General features: G+C 38.2%; 1 protein-coding gene across 1 annotated transcript in view; it reads right to left on the bottom strand.

Moving 5' to 3' along the window:
* The window catches only part of LOC122694965 (interferon-induced very large GTPase 1-like), a 1,416,129-nt gene that overhangs the window by 29,921 nt on the left and 1,359,941 nt on the right, over nt 1-26,267 (bottom strand). Inside the window, exons 4-5 of the mRNA XM_043904384.1 lie at nt 23,309-23,436; nt 11,082-11,151 (exon numbers count right to left, since the gene is read on the bottom strand). The gene's annotated coding sequence lies outside the window, so the exon portion shown is untranslated. The remainder of the gene's footprint in view (nt 1-11,081; nt 11,152-23,308; nt 23,437-26,267) is intronic.

Raw genomic sequence — 26,267 nt, 5'->3', positions numbered from 1 at the left:
CAAAGTCAAAGGCTTTGGCGTAGTCAATAAAGCAGAAGTAGATGTTTTTCTGGAACTCTCTTGCTGTTATGATGATCCAGTGGATGTTGGCGATTTGATCTCTGGTCCCTCTGCCTTTTCTAAAACCAGCTTGAACATCTGGAAGTTCACGGTTCATGTACTGTTGAAGCCTAGCTTGGAGGATTTTGAGCATTACTTTGCTAGCATGTGAGATGAGTGCAATTGTGTGGTAGTTTGAGCATTCTTTGGCGCTAACTTTCTTTGGGATTGGAATGAAAACTGACCTTTTCCAGTCCTGTGGCCACTGCTGAGTTTTCCAAATTTGCTGGCATATTGAGCGCAGCACTTTCATAGCATCATCTTTTAGGATTGTTTCCATTGCTGCCCTGTACATAGGTTCATCAATACTGTCTTTCTAGATTCCATATATATGTGTTAATATACCACATTTGTTTTTATCTTTCTGACTTACTTTACCCTGTATAATAGGCTCTAAGTTCATCCACCTCATTAGAACTGGCTCAAATGCATTCCTTTTTATGGCTGACTAATATTCTGTTGTATATATATATACCACAGCTTCTCTATCCATTCATCTGTCAATAGACATCTAGTTTGATTCTATGTCCTAGCCATTATAAATAGTAGTGCAGTGAGCACTGGAGTATGGGTTTCTCTTTCAATTCCAGTTTTCTTAGCATATATATAGCCCACTAGTAGGATGGCTGGGTCATATGGTAGTTTTATTTCTAGTTTTCTAATGAACCTTTATCCTTAAAATGATAGGAAGGCCTATTTTTGTGCCTGATTCTTTCACCTTTTAATCTTTCTGAAGTTTTAGGGAAAAGTTGTACAATCATACTAAACAGAGATTAAGACTGTGAATCTCTTAATTCTTACAGATGGTGAGAAATTTCAAAATCGTATGGTCTTGATTTCTTTTTGTTTAATAGTTCTTTCCTCAATTTATCATTCTCCTCTCCCATATTATCATAAATAGAAAAAAGAATTCAAGAGTCACTTTTAACACTTTACTTGGAAATCTCCCTACGTAGAAAACCAGCTTTTAAGTATTTTCTTGACCATAACTCCAGGATATAATTTTGCTAAGTTTTTTTTTTTATCACTTTGTAACAAGAATCTTCCTCCTTCTGTTTCTAATAACATATTCCTCAATTTCTTCTGACTCTCACTATGGCACACTTAAAGATTAGATTTCTACCAACAGTCTGTTGAAAACATATAGGCTTTCTCTCAAAGATCTTCTAGTCCCTGCTCAATTGACTGATTTCAGAGCTATTTCCAAGTTTTTAGGTACCACTTCTAGGCATCAAAATCTGTGTTATTTTTATATTGTTTTATAATGGATTACCACAGACTTAGTATCTCAAAACACAGATATAGCCCAGTTTCTGTCAGGAGTCTGGCATGACTTAGCTGGGTGCTGTACTTGAGGTTTTATAAGGCAGCACTCCAGGTGTTGACTGAACTGTATTTTCATCTAGAGTTTCAACTAGAAAAGCTGCTCTTAGCTTATACATATTGACAGAATTAATTTACTTGTGATTTTAGGACTGTTTACAGTTCCTGGCCACCTTATCTTTTTCATAGGCCTTCCTTCACCATGATAGCTTACTTCTGTAAGTCAGCAGGAGGGAAAATTATCTCTAAAGAAGGGCTGAGTCTCTCTTTAAGGCCATTTGCTTGATTAAGTTGAGCCTATCCAGGATAATCTTCCTTTTGGTTAAAGCAAAACCAATTGGTTTGGGTCCTTCATTTTATCTGAAAATTTCTACATCTATGCTACATTCTATTGTTTAGCAGCAAAAGGAGGTCATTAGGTAGGCCTGGAATCATGGAGCTACCCTCATCTGCGTGCCAAATTGTAAACTATGTGAATTGCTCAGTCCAGTGTTTGACATAGACTAAGAGCTATGTTATGTGTTATATGTTATGTGTTATGTTATATGTTATGTTATATGTTATATGTTATATGTTATGTGTTAACAATAAATGTTAACACCTCCTATCTTTTATTTTTCTAAAGTCTCTGTTGGAACCTCATCTGCGTGCCAAATTGTAAAGTATGTGAATTGTTCAGTCCAGTGTTTGACATAGACTAAGAGCTATGTTATGTGTTATGTTATATGTTATATGTTATGTTATATGTTATGTGTTAACAATAAATGTTAACACCTCCTATCTTTTATTTTTCTAAAGTCTCTGTTGGAACCACAGTGTCAGTGCCCAGAAGGATGTGGGACTCAATGAGGTAAATCCCACTGAAGGGGAAGAGGATCTGAAGGAGATTGCCACCACCTAGCCAAGGGAGAATCAGATTCTCTTACTTATAAGAGCATGCTTCACAGCTTAGGAAAATCTGGAGAGAGGAACTGTTAGTGGAGACTTGAAGACCTAAACCAGAGAACTTGGAAGGAATACATATGCAGATTAGGTTTCAGGGAATTTTTCAGTGCATCAGGGTAGAGTATAGAAAGGAGTTAAGACAGAAGAATAGCACGGGGAGTATATGCCACCCAAACAAGTAAGATGGCTGTTATATGGAGATGCATATAACCTTCAAGATATCCTTTTAGTTGACCAAAGGGACTTGGAGTTTAGGTGGTTTAGGATTATAACTGAGCTGTTCTGTACATGGAATTCATTTGGTGCTTATACCTATTCCAGGTGGTAGAGGCAAATTTTAAGAGATGATATTCAGTTAAGATTGGCCTATGAACTAAAGTAACCTGAAAAGTGGCAAGTGTATCAGGGAAAACATCATGAAAAGAGACAAAGGCTGTTTGAATGGGATGAATAAAGCCCAAGGACTAGAGGACTCTATGGGACCAAGAATGGAAATGTAGGAAAAAGAGAAGCTCCCCAAGGTAGAAGCAGGTTCCCATCTCCAGGAGACCATGAAAACTGAAAGTAGAATGTCAGATCCACCACTCCAGGGAGAATAAATATAGGGTTTAATGATAATATGTCAAGTCCAATAAAGATTGGGAGGCTTATATACATTCGAGAATGAAAGGAAAGATCAAGACTTAAGGGTCAGGAGGAGAAGCTAAGATGGCGGAGGAATAGGACGGGGAGCTAAGATGGCGGAGGAATAGGACGGGGAGACCACAAATTCATTGAAAGATCATTTGAACGCTGAGCAAACTCCACAAAACAACTTGTGATCGCTAGCAGAGGACATCAGGCACCCAGAAAAGCAGCCCGTTGTCTTCAAAAAGAGGTAGGACCAAATATAAAAGATAAAAGAGAGACAATAGAGTTAGGGATGGAGATCCGTCCTGGGAAGGGAGTCTTAATAGAGGAAGTTTCCAAACACCAGGAAACCCTCTCTCTGGCAGGTCTGGGGGAAGCCTTTGAATCTTGGAGGGCAACCTAACTGGGAGGAAAAATAAAACACCCACAGATTATATGTCTAAAAGCAACTCCCAGCAGAAAAGTACCCCAGACGCTCACATCCGCCACCAGCAAGTGGGGGCTGAACGGAGAGGAGCGGGCAGCATAGCTTAGGGTAAGGACTGGGCCTGAATGCCCTGAGGGCAATCGGAGGGAACTAACGTGAGACAGCAACTTAAACTGTGGGATAGCAAGAGAGAGAGAATTAATCTGGGAAAAGCCCTAAATTAAGGCACTGCCCGCCCATTTCCAGAACAAAGGACTGAGCGAATACCAGAGAAGAGCTAGCCAGCTGCAGACCGGCCCATCCCCCACTGGAGTCAAGAGGAAGGGAGGAAGGGAAAGGGGCAAACTCAGCCCCAAAGCCGGGATCCCCTGCCAAACTGCAAACAGGCTTCCAGTCTCTAACTAAAGACTTCCTGATATTCTGGATGGTTAACATCTGCCGGGAGGGTCGCAGCCAGAGATCAGCTCCCCAGAAGAGACACAAGCTGCACCGGACCAGCGTGCCTGGGAAACTGAGGCTGGGACCACGGAGGGAATAAGGCGCACTGCACCTGGGGAGAGTGCGCTTGTCAAGCTCCTGGTTGCCTGGGCTGCATGGATGAGAAGGCACAAAACTCAGGCCCAACCGAGTCTGTGCCGTTGTGGGTTACCCGAAAACCTGAACCTGAGCGGCTTGGGCCTGGGAAGTGCACGCAACTCAGGGCCCGCTCCCTGTAGAGCAGCGTGGAGCCTGAGCAGTGTAGACGGGGAAAGCACACACGCAGTGAGCAGGGGCAAACCCAGTGTGGCCGGAACACTGTGAGCACTCCCCACACACGCCAGTGATATTTGTTTGCAGTGCCCCTCCCTCCCCACAGCATGAGTGAACAGCGAACCTAAACAAGAGACCACCTCTGCCCACTTGTGTCAAGGCAGAAATTAGACACTGAAGAGACTGGCAAACAGAAGCCAAATAAAGAGGGAACTGCTTTAGACGGGACAGGTGCAACAGATTAAAATCCCTGTAGTTAACACCGACGACACTGGAAAGGACCTATAGATATTGAGAAGTGTAAGCTGGAACAAGGAGTTATCTGAAACTGAACCGAACCCACACTGCCCACAACAGCTCCAGAGAAATTCCTAGATATATTTTTACTATTATTATTTTTCTTTCTAATTAAAATAAAAAGTTTTTTTTCTGTCTTTCTTTCTTTCTTTTTTTGAAAGTCCTCTATTACTCCTCTACTACTCCTTAATTTTCATTTTTATAACCCACTATAACCTGGCCAAAAAAAAGGGGGGGGGGGCCCAATTTTTAAAGCGAACTTCATACATATTTCTTAAATTTTTTGTTTTTGTTCTTTTAATGTTGTATTTTTAAGAGTCTAACCTCTACTCTAGATTTTTAATCTTTGTTTTTCAGTATTTGATATCAACTTTGGACATTTAAGAACCCAACCTTCATTACCCACTTTTACTCAGGAGTGTGATTACTGGTTTGATTACTCTATCCCTCTTTCGCTCTCCTTCTTTTCTCCCAGATCACCTCTATTTCCTCCTCCCCCTTCTCTTCTCAATCCAATTCTGTGAATCTCTGTGGGTGTTCTGGGCTGCGGAGAACACTTAGGGAACAGAGTACTGCCTAGATCTGTGTCTCTTCTCTTGAATCCCCCTTTTTCTCCTCCTGCTTACCTCTATCTCCTTCCTCCCTCTCCTCTTCTTCATGTAACTCTGTGAACCTCTCTGGGTGTTCCTCACTGTGGAGAATCCTTTCACTATTAACCTAGAAGTTTTATTTTCAGTGCTGTATGGATGGAGAAGTCTTGAGGCTACTGGAAGAATAAGACTGAAATCCAGAGGCAAGAGGATTAAACCCAAAACCTGAGAACATCAGAGAACTCCTGACTATAGGGAACATTAATTAATAAGAGATCATCCAAAAGCCTCCATACCTACACTGAAACCAACCACCACCCAAGAGCCAATAAGTTCCAGAGCAAGACATACCACGCAAATTCTCCAGCAACATGGGAACATAGCCCTGAACGTCAACATACAGGCTGCCCAAGGACACACCTAACACATAGACCCATCTCAAAACTCATTACTGGGCACTCCATTGCACTCCAGAGAGAAGAAATCCAGCTCCATCCACCAGAACACCGACACAAGCTTCCCTAACCAGCAAACCTTGAGAAGCCAATCCTCCAACCCCACCCACTGGGAGAAACCTCCACAATAAAAAGGAACCACAGACTACCAGAATACAGAAAGTCCACCCGAAACACACAAATCTAAATAAGATGAAAAGGCAGAGAAATACCCAGCAGGTAAAGGAATATGAAAAATGCCCACCAAGCCAAACAAAAGAGGAGGAGATAGGGAATCTACCTGAAAAAGAATTTAGAATAATGATAATAAATATGATCCAAAATCTTGAAAATAAAATAGAGTTACAGATAAATAGCCTGGTGACAAAGATTGAGAAGATGCAAGAAACGTTTTAGAAGAAATAAAAAAGAGTCAATTAAAAATGAATAATGCAATAAATGAGATCAAAAACACTCTAGAGGGAACCAATAGTAGAATAACAGAGGCAGAAGATAGGATAAGTGAGGTAGAAGATAAAATGGTGGAAATAAATGAATTAGAGAGGAAAAAAGAATCAAAAGAAATGAGGACAACCTCAGGGACATCTGGGACAGCGTCAAATGCCCCAACATTCGAATCATAGGAGTTTCAGAAGAAGAAGAGAAAAAGAAAGGCCATGAGAAAATACTCGAGGAGATAATAGCTGAAAACGTCCCTAAAATGGGGAAGGAAATAATCACACAAGTCCAAGAAACCCAGAGAGTCCCAAACAGGATAAACCTAAGGTGAAACACCCCAAGACACATATTAATCAAATTAACAAAGATCAAACACAAAGAACAAATATTAAAAGCAGCAAGGGAGAAACAACATATAACACACAAGGGGATTCCCATAAGGATAACAGCTGATCTTTCAACAGATACTCTTCAGGCCAGAAGGGAGTGACAGGACATACTTAAAGTAATGAAAGAGAATAATCTACAACCCAGATTACTGTACCCAGCAAGGACCTCATTCAGATAAGAAGGAGAATTCAAAAGCTTTACAGACAAGCAAAAGCTGAGAGAATTCAGCACCACCAAATCATATCTTCAATAAATGCTAAGGGATCTTCTCTAGACAGGAAACACAGAAAGGTTGTATGAACGCGAACCCAAAACAACAAAGCAAATGGCAACGGGACCATTCTTATTAATAATTACCTTAAATGTAAATGGGTTGAATGCCCCAGTCAAAAGACAAAGACTGGCTGAATGGATACAAAAGCAAGACCCCTATATATGCTGTCTACAAGAGACCCACCTCAAAACAAGGGACACATACAGACTGAAAGTGAAGGGCTGGTAAAAATATTCCACACCAATGGAGACCAAAAGAAAGCAGGAGTCGCAATACTCATATCAGATAAAATAGACTTTAAAATAAAGGCTGTGAAAAGAGACAAAGAAGGACACTACATAATGATCAAAGGATAAATCCAAGAAGAAGACATAGCAATTATAAATATATATGCACCCAACATAGGAGCACCACAATATGTAAGGCAAGTGCTAACAAAAATGAAAGGGGAAATTGACAATAACACAATAATAGTGGGAGACCTTAATACCCAACTCACACCTATGGATAGATCAACTAAACAGAAAATTAACAAGGAAACACAAACCTTAAATGACACAATGGACCAGCTAGACCTAATTGACACCTATAGGACATTCCACCCCAAAACAATCAATTTCACCTTTTTCTCAAGTGCACACGGAGAATAGATCTCCAGAATAGATCACATCCTGGGCCATAAATCTAGCCTTGGGAAATTCAAAAAAATTGAAATCATTCCAGTCATCTTTTCTGACCACAATGCAGTAAGATTAGATCTCAATTACAGGAAAAAAACTATTAAAAATTCCAACATATGGAGGTTAAATAACACGCTTCTGAATAACCAACAAATCATAGAAGAAATCAAAAAAGAAATCAAAATATGCAAAGAAATGAATGAAAATGAAAACACAACAACCTAAAACCTATGGGACACTGTAAAAGCAGTGCTAAGGGGAAGGTTCATAGCAATACAGGCTTACCTCAAGAAACAAGAAAAAAGTCAAATAAATAACATAACTCTACACCTAAAGCAAGTAGAGAAGGAAGAAATGAAGAACCCCAGGGTTAGTAGAAGGAAAGAAATCTTAAAAATTAGGGCAGAAATAAATGCAAAAGAAACAAAAGAGACCACAGCAAAAATCAACAAAGCTAAAAGCTGGTTTTTTGAAAAGGTAAATAAAATTGACAAACCAGTAGCAAGACTCATTAAGAAACAAAGGGAGAAGAACCAAATCAACAAAATTAGAAATGAAAATGGAGAGATCACAACAGATAACACTGAAATACAAAGGATCATAAGAGACTACTACCAGCAGCTCTATGCCAATAAAATGAATAACTTGGAAGAAATGGACAAATTCTTAGAAAAGTATAACTTCCCAAAACTGAACCAGGAAGAAATAAAAGATCTTAACAGACCCATCACAAGCAAGGAAATCGAAACTGTAATCAGAAATCTCCGAGCAAACAAAAGCCCAGGATCAGATGGCTTCACAGCTGAATTCTACCAAAAATTTAGAGAAGAGCTAACACCTATCTTATTCAAACTGTTCCAGAAAATTGCAGAAGGCAAACTTCCAAACTCATTCTATGAGGCCACCATCACCCTCATACCAAAACCAGACAAAGATGCCACAAGAAAAAAGAAAACTACAGGCCAATATCAATGATGAACATAGATGCAAAAATCCTTAACAAAATTCTAGCAAACAGAATCCAACAACATATTAAAAAGATCATACATCATGACCAAGTGGGCTTTATCCCAGGAATGCAAGGATTCTTTAATATTCACAAATCAATCAATGTAATACACCACATTAACAAATTGAAAGATAAAAATAATATGCTTATCTCAATAGATGCAGAAAAAGCCTATGACAAAATTCAACATCCATTTGTGATAAAGACTCTCCAGAAAGCAGGACTAGAAGGAATGTACCTCAACATAATAAAAGCTACATATGACAAACCCACGGCAAACATTATCCTCAATGGTGAAAAATTGAAAGCATTTCCCTTAAAGTTAGGAACAAGACAAGGGTGCCCACTCTCACCACTACTATTCAACATAATTTTGGTGTGTTGGCCACAGCAATCAGAGCAGAAAAAGAAATAAAAGGTAGGAAAAGAAGAAGTAAAACTCTCACTGTTTGCAGACGACATGATCCTCTACATAGAAAACTCTAAAGACTCTACCAGAAAATTACTAGAGCTAATCAATGAATATAGTAAAGTTGCAGGATATAAAATTAACACACAGAAATCCCTTGCATTCCTATACACTAACAATGAGAAAACAGAGAAATTAAGGAAACAATACCATTCACCATTGCAACAAAAAGAGTAAAACACTTAGGAGTATATCTACCTGAACAAATGATAGACCTATATATAGAAAACCATAAAACACTGATGAAAGAAATCAAAAAGGACACAAATAGATGGAGAAATATACCGTGTTCATGGATTGGCAGAGTCAATATTGTGAAAATGACTATACTACCCAAAGCAATCTACAGATTCAATGCAACCCCTATCAAGCTACCAACGGTATTTTTCACAGAACTAGAACAAATAATTTCACAATTTGTATGGAAATACAAAAAAACCTCAAATAGCCAAAGCAATCTTGAGAAAGAAGAATGGAACTGGAGGAATCAACCTGCCTGACTTCAGACTCTACTACAAAGCCACAGTCATCAAGACAGTATGGTACTGGTACTGAGACAGAAATATAGATCAATGGAACAGAATAGAAAGCCCAGAGATAAATCCACGTACCTGTGGACACCTTATCTTCAACAAAGGAGGCAAGGGTACACAATGGAAAAAAGACAGCTTCTTTAACAAGTGGTGCTGGGAAAACTGGTCAACCACTTGTAAAAGAATGAAACTAGAACACTTTCTAACACCATACACAAAAATAAACTCAAAATGGATTAAAGATCTAAATGTAAGACCAGAAACTATAAAACTCCTAGAGGAGAACATAGGCAAAACACTCTCCGACATAAACCACAGCAGGATCCTCTATGACCCACCTCCCAGAATATTGGAAATAAAAGCAAAAATAAACAAATGGGACCTAATGAAACTTAAAAGCTTTTGCACAACAAAGGAAACTATAAGCAAGGTGAAAAGACAGCCTACAGAATGGGAGAAAATAGTAGCAAATGAAGCAACAGACAAAGGATTAATCTCAAAAATATACAAGCAACTCCTGCAGCTCAATTCCAGAAAAATAAATGACCTAATCAAAAAAAGGCCCAAAGAACTAAACAGACATTTCTCCAAAGAAGACATACAGATGGCTAATAAACACATGAAAAGATGCTCAACATCACTCATTATCAGAGAAATGCAAATCAAAACCACAGTGAGGTACCATTACATGCCAGTCAGAATGGCTGCTATCCAAAAGTCTACAAGCAATAAATGCTGGAGAGGATGTGGAGAAAAGGGAACCCTCTTACACTGTTGGTGGGAATGCAAACTAGTACAGCCACTATGGAGAACAGTGTGGAGACTTCTTAAAAAACTGGAAATAGAACTGCCATATGACCCAGCAATCCCACTCCTGGGCATACACACCAAGGAAACCAGATCTGAGAGATACATGCACCCAAATGTTCATTGCAGCACTGTTTATAATAGCCAAGACATGGAAGCAACCTAGATGTCCATCAGCAGATGAATGGATAAGGAAGCTGTGGTACATATGCACAATGGAATATTACTCAGCCATTAAAAAGAATTCATTTGAACCAGTTCTAATGAGATGGATGAAACTGGAGCCCATTATACAGAGTGAAGTAAGCCAGAAAGATAAACACCAATAGAGTATACTAACGCATATATATTGAATTTTAAAAGATGGTAACAATAGCCTTATATGCAAAACAGAAAAAGAGACACAGATGAACAGAACAGACTTTTGGACTCTGTGGGAGAAAGCGAGGGTGGGATGTTCTGAGAGAATAGCAGTGAAACAAGTATACGATCAAGGGTGAAATAGATCACCAGCCCAGGTTGGATACATGAGACAAGTGCTCAGGGCTGGTGCACTGGGAAGACCCAGAGGGATGGGATGGGGAGGGAGGCGGGAGCGGGGATCGGGTGTGGAACACATGTAAATCCATGGCTGATTCATGTCAATGTATGGCAAAAACCACTACAATATTGTAAAGTAATTAGCCTCCAACCAATAAAAATAAATGAAAAAAGAAAAAAAAGGGAAAGTAACAAGGCATATCCTCTGTACCTTGTCTTGGATATCATTCAGTATAAAATAAAAGTGAAAATGTTACAGAATAATATGCACATACATATTGCTATTTATCTTATGAAAAGTATAAAGTAAATAATAAATATATGTGCATATGATTATTTAAAAAAAAAAGACTTAAGTGTCTAAATTAAGGCCAAGGTTTTTTTGTTTGTTTGTTTGATTTTTATTTTAACTAGAAACTACATACCACAACTGCAGTCAGGAACGCTGATCCTGTAGGTTTTCTTTCAGAAGTGACTTCCCATCTCCTGAAGCTTCTGCCAGGAGATAATAGGCAATGTTAGGAAATAGCAATTTGGAAATTTCCAATTAGGAAATAATAGGAAATAGCAATATGGAAATTCTGCAACATGGAAAATAACTTTCAACATATTGGTATAGACTGAAAGTTAATGGAGATGCTGTGTGTCTTTTCTGCTAATGTTTTAGCAATTCTATTATTTTCTTGTTGTCTCAAAATGGGGAGATGCTTTCCTTTAGGAGATGTGTGAGATTGTAACCCAAAGAAGGCCTCTTCAGCATTTGAAATCCCATAGTCATTGACCTCTATATAGGTTAGGAAGGGACAAAAAATGTGGGACAGTAGCTGTAGATGCTTTTTCTTTCTGAGACTTTAAGACTAAGCCTACTGACCTAGAATTCTCAGAGCTGTCAGTTCGAGGGCACAGACAAAGACACATAGGGAGGAGGGTAGACTTCTCAATGATTGTCTCCACTGGACGGTCTGGTTCAGATTTGGACAGATATTGTTGTGACACTGGAAAGTTGGGGAGTCTGTCTGTCCTGTTATACTGTCAGGCTCCTGTAATTCTTCATTCTGCATGAGTGACTGTGCTGAGTGTTGGGTAGGGGTTGAATGTGTCAGAAGATATTTTTCAAGATTACCTTCCCTGAAGGGAACTGGCACACTATGGATATAGCCCCACATTAGGAGATGATCTGCCTGTGATTTGAGAGCATTGGTTTATACCCCAATGAACACAGGCTTTGATCACCAAGCAGCATGGTAAAAGTAAGATTTTAGATTGACTACAGAAAGTGTCATGTGGAAATCAATCCATATATTTAATTCTTGCTAAAGACTGAATCCTTGGTATCTGTTGTAACCTAACAAAATGATCTCTGCTGAAGATGAATGCCGAGGCCTTTACTAGGTGTATGTAGGTCCAGAACACACTGTATTTTCCTCAAGAGTAAATCAGTTTTACAGTTAAGTTGTATACCAGGATCCCTCCTTTCCACCTCTGACTAGAGTGTCTGGGAAGAAATCCTTTGAAGTCACATAAAAATCAAGTTTGTCAGTTCCAGCAAGGATCTAGTAATAGTAATAGTCATAGAACTATATCATTGTTGAAGATCCTGTTTTGTCTTTCACTGACTTATTCTTTAAGGAAAATACATATAAAATGGTGTGTATATTTGAGCACTTGTGTATAAGGCACTTGTTCTAATAGTTTCCAATATCAGTGAGTCATTCTTTGTAGCTTTGTGTGCCTCAGAGCTAGTACTGGTGTTGTGTCAATGAAAGAGAATTAGAGGTATGTGTAGTAGGAAGAAGGATGAGGAGAAGAAAAGATTCTTTTAGTTCCTGTCTACTTGGCTTTTGCTTACAGTGTAGGATTTTTGGGCTAGAGGTAGATTATTTACCCATTCTTCGTGGTGCTGGAAAGATTTTATCAATGATTTCTCTACAATGCTTATCATATGAAAATGAAGTGAAAGTGTTAGTCTCTTACTTGTGTCCGACTCTTAGTGACCCCATGGATTATAGCCCGCCAGGCTCCCATGTCCATGGAATTCTCCAGGTAAGAATACTGGAGTGGGTTGCTATTCCCTTCTCCAAGAAGTCTTCCAAACCCAGGGATCAAACCCAGGTCTCCTGCATTTCAGGCAGTTTCTTTACCATTTGAGTCACCAGGGAAGTGTATAGTTTTGGTCTATGTGAGTGCCAAACTATAGAGATAGATTTAAAGAAGGCAGAAATCTATTCCAAAAACTCAGAAATTGCAGCAAATTAATGCAGGTGTTAAAGATTGTAATGTCCTCACTCTTCTGACTGATTGAACTTGACTTGGTTTTAAACCAATTTAAAGGTAAAAACATGAGTTAATATTTCAAAGTAGTTGTCCTCAGACTTTATATTGTGTAATGATTACCTGAGCACATCTTAAAAACGTGGATTCCCAGCCCCACTCACAGAGAATCTGACATGGAGGGTCTAGCTTGTTGCTCAGGAACTATGGTTTTTATAAACACCTCAAGTTTCATTTTACAAATGCTGCCAAGTGGTAAATCACATTTTGAAAAAAACTCTATTCTAAGAAAACATTTTTTAGTGGAGAAAATGTGGGAGTGTAAAAAATAAATTTGCCATTTCTGTTGGCCTGAACATGATGATGTATCATTTGACTGTCTTTACTTCTTAGTTTCCAGTTGAAGTACTTTTTCTGTCTCAGTATTGGAATGAATACACATGAAAATTCAACTACTGTGCTGGAATGTTCAACTGAGTTAAATTTTTTAAGACTTTAACTTCAAAGGATAAAGAAACGGAAAGGTCTGTGCAGAGTTATAAAGCTTTTTAAGGAGACAGGTAGGCTAGATCCAGGAGTGCTGTTGACATATGACTAAGTCTAATATGGTCAGAAAAATTACCTGAAATTTCTGATAATTTCCGAAATTAACAAAGAAAAAAAATAGGCTATTTCCCAGAGCTATAATAGGCCTGATTGTCCATGTTGAAAATTTAGATAAAATGTTATATGAAGTTAACAACAACAACAGAAACAACTCTGTTTAATAGATCCTGGAAATCCTCTCCTATTCGTAGAATAGATAGTAAGGAGTTTGAATATTAAACAAATCAACAAACTCGGTTATTTACAGATATCTTATTAATCAAAGCAGACCAATGTCAGAGTTCCCAGTAGCAGCATGCTATTGCTACATGATATTATAGCACTATTTTTAATATTCTTAAGGTATATGATTTGGATCCTAAGATCAAAATTAGTAACCAAGTTAGTAAAGGAAAAAGTAACGTTACTAATGTAAATGATTTTTATTGTATAAGGTAAAAGTTAAAAACAGTTATAATGAAAATTCTAGCTAGTTCATACAAACAATGAATTCTTGAGAGGGTGTGGAGAAAAGGGAAACCCCTTGCACTGTTGGTGGGATTGTAAACTGATGCAGCCATCAAGGAGAACAGTATAAATATTCCTTAAAAAAATAAAAATAGAACTGAAATGAGACCCAGGAACCCCACTATTGGGCAGTTACCCAAAGAAAACCATATTTCAAAAAGACACATGCACCCCTATGTTCATTGCAGCACGACTTACATAACCTGGATATGGAAACAACCTAAATGTCCATCAACAGAGAAATGGATAAAGAAAGTGTGATACATACACACAATGGAATATTACTCAGCCATAAAAAGGAACGAGATGGGGTCATTTGTAGAGATGTGGATGGACCTAGAGACTGTTACACAGAGTGAATTAAGTCACAAAAAAGAAAAACAAATATCATATGTTAATGTATATATGTGGAATTTGAAGAATTGCCATAGATGATCTTATTTATAAAGCAGAAATAGTGACACAGATGTAGAGAACAAATACATAGGTATCAAGGGGGAAAGGAGGATGGGATGAATTGGGAGGTTGGCACTGACATATACATACTGTGTATAAAATAGATAACAAATGAGAGCCTACTGTATAGCACCGGAAACTGTACTCAGTGCTCTGTGGTAAACTAAACAGGAAGGAAGTCCAGAAAAGAGAGGATATATGTATTTGTATAGCTGATTCACTTTGCTGTGCAATAGCAACTAACACAATATTATAAAACAACTATACTTCAATAAAAACTTAAAAAATTCCAGTTAGCTCAATACAGGACGAGGTTGTACTGGTGAGGATACTGTGTATGTGTGTGTATGTGTGTGTGTGTGTGTTTGGTGGTAATGAGAGTGAAAATGTACCAAGCTGGTAAAAATTTATTTTTGAATGTGACAGATAAGAATGAAAGTTAGTAATGACATAAAAGGGTGATTCCTTTCTCTCTGTGTGTGTGCATGCTCAGTCATGTCCAACTTTTTGTGACCACATGGAATGTAGCCCCCAGGCTTCTCTGCCCATCATCCTAACTAATGAAATAATAAAATGAAATAAAGAAATCTGAAGTGGTATCACAAAAGTAGACAAGAAAAAATTCAAAGGAAGAAATTATGGGTACATGTATATAAGTGACAGGAATAAGTCATTTTTCATCCTCATGTATGTGCCAGTAGAACTGTGTGTAAACATACATCAAGACATATCCACCAGAATGTTCATAGCACCACTATTCATTAAAGTAAAAATTGGAAACAATCCTGACGTCCTTTCACAGTCACATGGCAAATAAAAAGTGACATATTCGTACAATAATAAAAACAATATCATGGTGATACACAACAATATGGGTATATATCAAAATTTTAAGTTTTGAAACAAGCCAAATACAAAAGTATACATATAATATGATTCCATATATAGAAACATAAATACCTGCCAAAATGAATATGTAATATCACAGGTCTGAGTAATGACTAGTGTAAACTGTTAGGAAGTAGAGAGATTAATGATAAGAAGTAGCTAAGAGTAGGAGAGATTTTTCTGGAATATGGGCAGTGTTCTAATACTCCATCTGGGCATGCTTCTGTGGTCAATTTGTGATACTTCATTAAACTACAGATACTGGTAGACTCTAATCTCATGGCATGATCTTCTCTATGGGTTGAGAAGTCATTGGTCAGTGGAGGAAAGATCAAAGACACCAGGAAAAAAGACCAAAGCAGTCTTTGTCCCATCCCAGGAGGACTGTCAAGTTAATCTGTGTTGTTCCTAATTAGGGTAAAGTCACAGGCACATGTTTTATGATTATTAGGCTCAAATCTTTCACAGTCACATAACAGAAAGCAGATAATGTCAGACCTTATATGGAAAAATCCCTGAGAGCTTGTTTGTTATTTCCTGAGCTAAAAAGCCTGAAGATGGTCGGTCTGAGACAGATTTGAGGGTACAGAACTAGAGAAAGATTTGTAGTTCTTTAGAGTAAGGGTCAGGCTACTGGGAAATGGAGATTTTCAGAGACTAGCAGGTAAACTTAGGCTTATATTTAAATGACTTGTCCCCTGTAAAAAAGGAGAGCATAATTCTTTGTTTAATTTCCTGTTGTCTAAGAAAAACACAGATAAAGTTGTGTGGACATCTATGTGACAGAAAAAGAACATCAGATAACTTATATTCAGAGATCTTCTCTGACATCCCCTAACTCAAAGTTTCCTTTCTATTACACAACCTCAGGTTCTAAAGAGGAAGACTGTGGAGAATAGGCCTTTCAGCCATATTTATCAGAAATTCAGTAGAAGGGATATAGTTGATGACATAGATGTTATAAAAGTTCAGATATTTGTTCATTTTTCTAACCTATATTTTACGCTAACTTGTTAAAGTTCATGAATACTATTAATTTGAACTTGCTGAGATTGTCAAGAAGCTTTGAGATATTCAAACTCAAGATGTCTTTTCTCAGAAATAGGAATTTTTGTGACTCTTTTGTCCTAAGTAAATTGCACATGTATATGTGGTTTGGGTGTGTATGTAAGAAAGAAAGAGGTCATTACATTGTCTCATTTTAAGACTTACATACAGCTACCAAGAACAAGATGGTATTAATGAAGACAGATATAGGTCAATGGAAATGGAAGAGTACAGAGGATCTAGAAATACACTAGTACACTGATTTGCAAAGAGGAGTGGAAAATCTATTCAACAAATGGTGCTGGGACAATTGGATATCCATCTGGAAAAAACATGATCATTCATCCTGCTTTATACTACACCCAAAATACCTCATCACACCACATCCAAAATAACTCAAAATAGATGAAAACTTAAATGTAAAAATTAACCTATTAAACTTCTGGATGAAAGAAGAGTGTAAAATATTAATATTCATGGCCTTGCAGTGGGCAAAACTTTCTTAGGACACTAAAATCATGAGCCATAAAAAAACTGATTAATTAGATAATCAAAATGAAAAATTTGGCTCTCTGAAAATTACATTAAGACAATTAAAGGTCAAACTAAAGAATGGAAGAAAATATTTTCAATGAATATATCTGACAAAAAACTGGTTTCCAAATTATTAAGGACTCTTACAGTTCAATAATATGTAAGAGAATACAGTTAGAACTAGGCAGTGTTTGAATAGCTGATTTCATAAAGGAAGATATTGAGTGATCAGTAAGTATGTGAAAAGATGGTCAACATCATTAGTCATTAGGGAAATTCAAATTAAAACTGCAATGAGAAAACAGAATATCTCATTAGAAAGGCTAAAATTAAGAAGACTGAGGGTATCAAGTGTCAGAGAGGACGTAGAGCAGCTAGAACGTGCCTCACTATTGGTAGTAACCATTCCAGAAACTTGTTAGGCACTTGTGAAACATGCACATGTGATATGACACACACATTTCACTTCTAGATATCTATTCAAGAGAATGAAAAATCCTTGTCCACAGGATGATTCGTGTATAGATGTTCATAGTAGATTTTTGCATAATAGCTGAAAACTGGAAATACTCAAAATGTCCATAAATAGGTAGATACTGGGTTGGCCAAAAAGTTCTTTTGGGTTTTTGTGTAACAACCCCTGAATGAACTTTCTGGCTAGTCCAATAGCTAGTCCAATAGCTAAACAAAAACCCCTGAATGAACTTTCTGGCTAGTCCAATAGCTAAACAAAATATGCTATACAATAAAATACTGCTTAACAATAGAAATGGATAACTACTCATACAAAGAACAACATGGTTGAATTTAAAATTTATTATACTGTGTGGAAAAAAAATTTTTTATACTGTGTGAAAGAAGCCATCAATGAAAGAATACTTCTTGTATTATTCCATTTATATAAAATGCAAACTAATTTATAGTAACCCAAAGCATATCAGTGATTGCCTGGGGCTGGACCAGAGGGAGGAATAGACTGCAAATGAGCACTGTAAATTTTGGGGGATCATGAAAATATTTTATGTCTTGATCATGGGAATGGTTTGAGGGGTTTAGTGGTTTCAACTTGGCAAAATTCATCAAATGTATACCTTAAATGGATGCATTTTTTTGTGCATACGTTATTTCTCAATAAAATTGACATAAAAATAAAATAATTTTAAACTAGAATAGAGGAAGCCACATGATTCCATCTTCTGTGGGACCTTTCAAGTGCGAGAACATAGGGCCCATTTATGTGGGAGTGTACGCTTACACTTAGACATGACTTCCTTGAGACCATTTTATTCCCATATTCTAATTTGCTTTTAGACTAGTGAGGCTTCTGGGAGCATTCTAAAACCACATAGCAAGAGAAGATCTTTTCCCTTTCCTTGGTTTTTGCATTTTTGTCTTCATGTATCTAGCGATTAGTAGCAATGCCTTGGCTACAGTTGAAACATGAGGCATTGTTTGAGGACAGAAAGAAACTGAACTGGGACCTGAACCAGGAGCAGCCAAGTGTGTAGAGGATGTTTTTGGATAACTGAGGCAACTGAAGAAAATAGTTGAATCCCTGCGGTCCCAAGAGAATGTGAAACCAGCATGGGAACAGCCTAGGACAGAGCTGTACTTCTACCAGCAGGTGAGACCCTTGAGGTGGACTATAAGTGCATTCCAGCTTGCACCCGGTAACTTGTTTAAACCTCTTTCTGCCTTTTGTTTTCCCAATGCATCCATTCTATTGCCATCTTCCCAGTGCCTCAGTCCCCAAAAAAGTCTAGTCTGATTCTTTTTCATTCTCTTTTTCACTTCCCAAAATCAAACAACTCATCTTCATAATTTTACATATAATTTACACTTACTGGTCTACTCCTAAGTGCCAGGCACTTTTCGAGACAATGGGGATAGAGAGATAAATATGAAAAAGGCGGAGTAGGTCCTTTGAATCGATAGTCCAGAAGCATTGAGACGGGTCTATGAATGCAGGAGGGATTACATCAAAGAGAGCAATTAGTTGAGGCTCCTTTCACATTTGATGATGTCCCTTTCCATTTCTACAGAGTGTAGAAGCTATGTGGCCCGACGTTCCTCATCGTCAAAGATTGTCACCTTCAAATTAAGACTCCATTATCCATTCTTGTGTTCTTCCCTCTGTCCCTAACGAAGAGGCATCCCTAACCTCTTTGCAAAACTCACTCTGTCCTCTAAATCCTGCTGCTACCTACCTCCTGTTGGGCTTTTTCTTTTTTCTTTTTTTCTTTATTTTGGGTCTAAAATATCTTGAGTATTTTACTTTTGTGGTTGCTTCACTTTGAATAAGAAAACACACATCTTCCTATTTTGTTTAAATATAGAGTGGATCTTGCCTCCTCCATAAGCTTTTCTTTGTATTTCTTTATTGCCAGATTTCTCAAAAAGGAATTTCAAATTTAGCACTTCTGGCTCAGTAAATGTTTGTTGATGAAATAAATTGCTGAATGCATCCTATCCACTTATTATTATTTAATTTCACTTCTGCCCTCACCTTTTTCTAGAAAAAAAGTTGTCTAGAAGCCTGATATTCACATTCTAATTATCCAGTCCAGGGAGCCTTTCCAGCTTTCTATCCTGTTAAATCTGGAAGCTCCTCTTTGTTGACCATCTCTCCTCACTTGCCCCCATGATGATAATGTGCCTTGGAGTGAATGAGATCATACAAGCACCGCTGATTGGAAGTTTGGTAAAACTTTTTTAAATGTCAGCATTTATTTCGCATGTATTTATTGAGGACTTTCAGCGTGCTGGGAAACGTTTTAGGTACTGAGTGTTGACTAATGAATAAGGCAGGTTAGATCCCTGCCTTTACAGTGTTTACCTCTACCTGAGGGAAGCAGACCATAAACTTAAAAATATTTGGAGAAGGAAAATAATTTCAGGTTAAGTGTTAGCAAAGAAACAATCAGATAATTGGATGGAGAGTAACCTGAGACTGCTTTTGATCATGTAGTTAGAGAATATGTGTTCAAAGACTCTGCTGCTAATCGTGAGCTGCTTTAGGCTCTTTATGCAGTGTCTAGCCTTTTCCAGTTTTTATCAAATATTGTGATCCACCAGTGACACCACTGGGTATTTATTTAAAGGAAAAGAAAATACTAATTTGAAAAGATCCTCCCTATCCCTGACCAGGTTCATTCTAGCATTATTTACAATAACGAAGGTTGAAAGCAACAGAAATGTCCATTGATGGATGGATGGATAAAGAAAGTGTGGTATATTTCTAATGGAATATTATTCAGCAAAAAATAAAAATGAGAGAGAGAGAGAGAGAGAGAAATCCTTCCATTTTTGACAACATGGTTTGACCTTGAGGGCATTATGTTAAGTAAAATGTCAGACAAAGATAAATACCATATGATCTCACTTACATATGGAAGCTAAAACAATACATAACATAACCAAAAACAAGCTAAATGATACAGAGAACAGGTTGGTGGTAGCTAGAGTTTGGGAGAGAAGGACAGAAAATGGGTGAAGGAGGTACAAATGCTGAAATTTCCAGTTATAAAAAAAATGAGTCCTGGGAATGTTATGTGCAGCATGATGACTATAGTTGATAATACAGTATTGTGACTTGAAAGTTGCCATGAAGACCTTAAAATTTTTCATCATAAGGAAAAGTAAACTATAACTGTGTGGTTATGGATGTTTACTAGGCTTGCTGTGTGTTATCATTTTGCAATATATACACATATGGAATCATGTTGCATAGTTTAATATTACATGTGAATTATATCTCAATAGAAAAGAAAAACATAACAAAATGTTAGCTTGCCTCTTAATCTCTACCTGCTATTGTAGATTTTACTATTTCTGTAGCTTCTCTTTGGACTTGGATTTATGGTGTTGAATGGCTTATCCAGTTAGAAACTGATTTTGAATTCCTAACTCTGGCCCTTTGGGGGTATGATTCCATTTTGATGGGCAGATGGTGATGTGGGAACCTTTTATTTCTTGGAAGCCATTTTTTCCTACTTCTTCACCTAAACTATGTCCCTGTTAGTTACCTACTAAATGCTGGGCATTAGTTTGCGCTATTCGACTGCTCTGTATAAGGAGCTCTTGAATCTGTATCTCTATCCTTGTATGTTCCACCTTTCACAGTGCAGCCTGAAACTCATAGGTAAGTCATTTACTTCTTTACAAAACTCGAAAAGTTCTCATTGGTTTATGATATGATCAAATTACTTGGCCGCAGCATGCAATCCCCCTCACAATCTGGCAAAAATCAACCCAGTCCCCCCTTTTCTTCTTTGAAGTGAAATGAAGTGAAGTCACTCAGTTGTGTCTGACTCTGTGATCCCGTGGACTGTAGTCTACCAGGCTTCCCTGTCCATGGGATTATCCAGGCAAGAGTACTGGAGTGGGTTGCCATTTCCTTCTCCAGAGGATTTTCTTGACCCAGGGATTGAACCCGGGTCTCCAGCGTTGTAGGCAGACACTTTACCGTCTGAGCCTTCTGTTATAATATTACTTCTGTTTTATGGTTTGGTTTCCTGGCTGCAAGGCAGGTGGCATCTTAGCTCCCCCACTGGGGATCAAAACTCAAAAAGCGAAGTCTTAACCACTGGACTGCCAGGGATGTACCAACCCAATTCTTTTTACAACCACTCTTTTTCCTTTTCCAAACTTCTAATTCACTTTTTTCCCTTAAAAGCTGTACTCTGTCATCTTTCCTCAGTCTCATAGTTTTTTTAACCCTGTATGTTGAGGTGGAGCAGAATATGCCACCTCCAAATCTGCCACTTTGACATGTCGATTGTTCAAGCAGAAGGCAATTAAGACCCAGCAGACTCAGGAAAAGCTTTTTTACTTCTCCTTGAACTGCCTAACAGAATTATATAGAGGGCCTGTAGCAGGAAGTCTCGGAGAAGGAAATGGCAACCCATTTTTGCCTGGAGAACTGCATGGACAGAGGAGCCTGGTGGGCTACAGTCCGTGGGGTAGCAAAGAGTTGGAGGGACTGAGCGACTAACACTGTACCAGACAGAGCTATTACCAGAGACAGCTTTTTTATCAGAAAGACATATTTGCACGGCATCTCAAACATTTGCTTACCAATCATTTGCTCTTCCCGTCTTCTTAATTGTCTCCCTCCTCTTTGAAGCCCCAGACCCCTACTGCCTTCTCCTTAGCTTGAGATGGTATATATGCCTCAATTCCCAGACCGTCTTTGAGTCTTGGTGGGGATTCTCTAAGTATGTAATTAAACTTAACTTTGTCCTGCTAATCTGTTTTATATCAATTCAAATATTAGATCACCAAAATATTATATTAGATGAGCACTTTCCAAGACACTATACTCCTAACCTAATTCTCCTTATTTGTGAAGCCTTCCTTTATTCTTCCAGGTCCAGTTAGTTCCCTTCTTCTCTGTATTTACCATAGCACCTCTTGCTTACGTGAGTCATAATAAAGTTCAACTTTTCATGAGTCCTTTGCTCTTGGAAAGCAGTGATGGTTAAAAGAAATCCATGCAACCTTTTGTGTTCTGAGAATTAACTTACTGCAAAGAACCACCTTTTTGCATATGACTTAGGTACGACTCATTTTTGTGTTCCCCTGTTACTTATAAGGAGGCAAGATACAGACCCCGTTTTCAAAAATTAACTGCTTTTTTTTTCTCTCTTTCTTTATTGCTATATAGTCGATCTTTCTTGGTATTTGAAATATACCATCAGACAAAGACCATTTAAATTCCATTCTTTGCCTCATGAAATTTTCACTGAGCTGTTCGTCCCCCTGATCAATTGGAGTGTTTCCAACTAAACATTAATTAAACTTCTCTCCTTTTTAGCCCCATTAAGGTTGACCCATCCTCGTTCTGATCCAGCATACAATCCCTCCTTAATGATCTCTCCTATGAATAAAAATATTTCCTTTTATGCACACCCTCTATTCTGTGTTCTTTCTAGCCTGTTGACCCTTCCCTACAAAAGAAAATTCCTTTCTGCCTGTCCTTTGAGATGCTTGCAGTTCTGTTTAAATTGTTTTCTCTATTACAGTAGTCTCTTTCCCTTTATTGCAATAATCCTTTCAAATGAAGTCTCTTTTTATGTAAGTGTAGATTTATTTTTATTTGAGTATAGAAGTTACCAAATTGTTTGTCTCTTTTGATAATGTCTTCCCTTTCCCTCGGATTTGGAGCTGTTTATTGGAAGAATGAGAATGTTAGATTCATATTTGTGTTCTCATCATGCCTTAATCTGCCTTGATCTCTGAGTGTTCCTATTCCCATCTCCATCCATTTGTATTTTTATTTTAGTCTCTGAGTATGTTGTTGTATCTCTCTGTCTACCCATTTCTCTCCTTTTCCTTCACTTACCTGTCTCCTTGAGGCCAAGCTCCTGTCTTCAGTTTGCTCCAGAGAGATGAGGGAGAAAGCAGAGCAGGTTCCTTCCCCAAGTCTGGCAGTTTGCTTATTGAAATCTGCAGCCTAGACTTCAGCTCCTTCTGTGGTAAAAGGGCAAGCAGGAAGTGAAAAACTGGTTTCACTTTAGGTTTTTTTTTCCCCTCTTTTAAAAGATCAGCTGATTTTAAGGAATCCTACTCATTTATTTATTTATTTGTTCATTCGTTCATTTATAATTGTGATTTATATTTATGTAATTATGATTAGATAATTGTGATTTATAATTGTGTTTACATTGTGATTCCTGGATGATATGGTTATTGCAAATGGAAGACTAATGTTGGAGGGGAGCAGTGTGTGTGTGCATGTTTATTTATGGTGGCCTGGGGTGAGCACCAGATAAAGAACATGGGAGAAACAGGATAGGGAAAGAATTTCAGAAAAGAGACAAGGGCGCATTAGAATGTCTTCCTCCAGGAACTTGCTTTAACTGCTTTACTGTTCTCGCTGTGTGATTGATTTGAAAATTAACAAAGTTTCAAAATTGTATTAGCTGATGTGGATGATTCAACACTACCATGAACTAAATTCTTAAAAGCATACTGTGTGTTTATAGTGAGAAAGAGAATTTTACTGTTCTCTAATTTTATATTAGAGCTTTTGTAGTAGTTCAGTTGCTAAGTCGTGTCCGACTTTTGCAACCCCATGGACTGTAGCCTGCCAGGCTCCTCTGTTCATGGGGTTCTCCAGGCAAGAATACTGGAGGGGGTTGCCATTTCCTTCTCCAGGAGATCTTTCCAACCAAGGAATTGAACTCAGGTCTCCTGCATTGCAGACGGATTTGTTGACTGAGCTACAAGGGAAGCAGAGATTTTGAGTAATGTTAAAAATCTGTTTTCCCTTACACATCTCATGTAAAGCATTTTGTTTCATTATTATCTTACCCCATGATTTAATTCATTATGATTTTGCTTGTAAACAATACTGCCTGCTTCATTGTTCCTCTGTTTCAAGCTGTATGTGTCTGCACATGTCTTCCTGGAGGAGAACCTCATACTCATTTTCCCAGGACCTCTAGAAAGTCTCCCCACGCCATCTCATGTTTCCCCTTCCACCCCCAGGGCACCTGTGCGTCTCCCCTGCCGGGACCTCACTGAGCTGGCCGGGTGTGCGCCCAGAGCGCTGACCCCACTGCCGACGCTCCTGTCAGTGCGCTGCTCTCTCACTGTGCTTGTCCACTCATGTCTCCCCCAACCGCAGACCTCCCCCTCCCTGTGTTCCTCCCAGTTGTGGGCGATCTGTCTTATTCATCTTTGTATCCCACACTTAGTGCATGAACCATAGAGATGAACAAAATGTCATGATTGAACAAGAAAATGATTGGTCTGTTTGAGCCTGTGTCTTCAGTTATATGTGAGAATATTAACAGCTATTTCAGTGAGTGACATGAGACACAAGGAAGGGATAAGAAGGGCTGGAATAGTACCCTTCCAATAAGACTTCCCTTTTCCTACTCTTAGAATAGGAATGAAAGTGTTTTCTAGTAGGCCGGAGTTTCAATGTCAGCCATTAGTTTGAGTCCAGGATCCAGCAGTTCCTAGCTATATTTGCTTATGAGTGTGAAGAGGGTGACCTAAGTAATGAGGAGCCATCGAGTAGTGGAATTAATTTGTGTCAGTAGCACCATCCACTCGCATATTATTAATGAGGATAAAATGAGGTAGGTTAATCTCACCCAGTGCTTGGCCTGAGGTGGACATTCACGTATGAATTCTTTTCCTCAGCACACAATTGGTTTAATGATCAAATCTGTCAGAACAAGAAATATCAAGGGACGTAACTTTAGTGGCAGAGTTCCCTCCACTGTTCAACCTGCACCTCTGAGTATTTCTGTTATGTGCATGTTTTTGCGTTCTTGTGCTGGGCTTTGCGTCAATGCCCGTGTCCTCTATTGCTATGCTTTCGGTCTAGAGGTCACAGAGTCTGTCTGATGTACCTTAGATTCTCTCACGGAGTGAGTAACTTTTCTGTATATGGTAAGATTTCAGTAAATGTATAAATTAACAAGGGAGTAAAAGCAATCCCTTAGAATAAAATCAGATTTGAAAACAAGTTTATTTCACCACACATTTACCTCCCATTGCTCTATGTCAATGCCCAATACAGAAAACAGTCTTTTGCTTTCTTTTTCACTTTTCTCTCAATTCCAGGAAATGTTTGTTTTTAACATGAACTTCGGTTAAATGACTAGTGACTGTATTTTGAAAGATGTTTTCTCCGGGCTTTTTTGTTTGTTTTTTTTTTGTTTTTGTTTTTTTTGTTTGTTTTTTTATTGCCAGTTTTTAACTTAAGTTCTCTTTGAAAAATTATAGCCTTATTCTGAATAAACTGAGAAAAAAGGAAATCACCCAGTCCTCCACAGTGATAACAGAGAGAGCCCAGCATCCAGGGCTGGAACTAGGGTGAGACAAGAGAAGAGTTTAGGGTACAAGGGAACTTGCGAGTGAGAGAGATTTGAATTTCATAGTCTGGGTGCCTCACTTGCTTCACCTGAATTTCAGCCCTTCTTTTAGCTTCAGCTAAAAATTCTGGCATCAACCAATCCATCTCTAACCCATTGATTGCAGAGAACAGGGCAGCTGAGATCACTGGGTCTCTCTTGTCTGATATTTCCTCCTGATTCTTTCCTTCTAATTGGCTCTTCTTTGACTAAGAGACTATCTCTGTTAAGGGACTCTGTTGACTTCTTCTGAAATCAGGTGGGTGATACTTGCCAACAAAAAAGGGGTGTGGTATTTTTCTTTTCCCCTTTTATTTCTTTTGGCTAGTCAAATAATTAAAATGACATAAGACATTCACAGTAGAAAATAAGTTTAATACATATGTCTGGAGAATTAATGGAGGCATGAGAAATTTGAAAGATACTAAGGCA

Source organism: Cervus elaphus, chromosome 1 (assembly GCF_910594005.1).
Source record: "Cervus elaphus chromosome 1, mCerEla1.1, whole genome shotgun sequence".
In the NCBI taxonomy this organism is placed as follows: domain Eukaryota; kingdom Metazoa; phylum Chordata; class Mammalia; order Artiodactyla; family Cervidae; genus Cervus; species Cervus elaphus.
This window is presented reverse-complemented; position numbering and strand designations above follow the sequence as displayed.